Source organism: Brassica napus, unplaced genomic scaffold (assembly GCF_020379485.1).
Source record: "Brassica napus cultivar Da-Ae unplaced genomic scaffold, Da-Ae ScsIHWf_285;HRSCAF=470, whole genome shotgun sequence".
Lineage (NCBI taxonomy): Eukaryota > Viridiplantae > Streptophyta > Magnoliopsida > Brassicales > Brassicaceae > Brassica > Brassica napus.
Genome location: NW_026016112.1, coordinates 67,501 through 69,140, shown reverse-complemented (window position 1 = coordinate 69,140; position 1,640 = coordinate 67,501).

Genomic DNA, 1,640 nt, shown 5'->3' with positions numbered 1-1,640 from the left:
TCTAATTTCTTCAAAGAAGTAACAGGCCGGAGGCACGGACCCGGGCCAGTTAAGGCCAGGAGCGTATCGCCGACGAAGAGACAAGCCGACGGTGCTCGCCGAAGCGGACCGGGGAACACCACCCAAGGTTCAACCTACGAGCTTTTAACTGCAACAACTTAAATATACGTATGGAGCTGGAATTACCGGCTGCTGGCAACCAGACTTGCTTGCCTCCAATGGATCCTCGTTAAGGGATTTAGATTGTTACTCATTCCAATTACCAGACTCGAAGAGCCCGGTATGGTATTTATTGGTCACTACCTCCCCGTGTCAGGATTGGGTAATTTGCGCGCCTGCTGCCTTCCTTGGATGTGGTAGCCGTTTCTCAGGCTCCCTCTCCGGAATCGAACCCTAATTCTCCGTCACCCGTTACCACCATGGTAGGCCACTATCCTACCATCGAAAGTTGATAGGGCGAAATTTGAATGATGCGTCGCCAGCACTAAAGGCCATGGATCGTCGAGTTATCATGAATCATCAGAGCAACGGGCAGAGCCCGCCGTCGACCTTTTATCTAATAAATGCATCCCTTCCAGAAGTCGGGGTTTGTTGCACGTATTATAGCTCTAGAATTACTACGGTTATCCGAGTCAGTAGTACATCAAACAACTATAACTGATTTAATGAGCCATTCGCAGTTCACAGTCTGAATTCTTCATACTTACACATGCATGGCTAATCTTTGAGACAAGCATAGACTACTGGCAGGATCAACCAGGTAGTCATAAATCACGGCAAGCCTGGTCATGTCCCGCAAACACATGGAAGAGGGAGGGAACAGACGAAGACTTGACCGTCATCTTTTGTCCGGAGACAAACGTGCTTGCAGGACAGAAGTTCTTCGAGTCACCGCCATAATCTTTCCGCAACCGAGATCCCAGCAAACAGCTTGTTCACCTTGGCGAACAATGCATAATTATGCAAAGACGCAAGGATCACAAGTGCCGGCTTATGTGTTCACGACTTCCCCAATGAAGGAGATGCCGCGAACAATATTTTAAGCAAAGCTTAACAATTCCTTCTAGATAGGTACGCAACACAGGCCCCTGATCAGTCAACAAGCATAGCTATGCTAGTGAAGAAACTGAGAAGGATAGTTGGTCTGTAGTTGGGTGCGCGAGCACAGAGCCTACAAACACTAGCTATCCAATCACCACTCATACGCCGCACGTTCATTGCCCCGCTAACATCAATCTTTCAACCACTCTCAAGATGTAATCAAAAGAGCAGCTGGAAGACGGATGAAACCAGGCCAAGACCACACAAGCGCGAAAATTTGATTTTAGGGGCAAAATGGTCCACCGGAAAAGTCGCCGGAAAAGTCACCGGAAAAGTCGCCGGAGACAGTCCCGGCCATCGGACCTCAACCCAAGCATCATCGTGCTGCACCACCAGCACTCGGACATTACCCACACCCATTCGGACTCCCACCCTCCTGGTAGGCACAGAGGAGTGCCTACCCCTTATATAGACAAAACACTTTTTTTCAGCATGTCACCAGTAGACATTGGTTGTGTTCCGGGAGTATTTTTAATGTAAAAAAAAAAATACTTCGAATTTGAATCTGATTTTTTGCATGCTTCATAAGGATGGTTAAA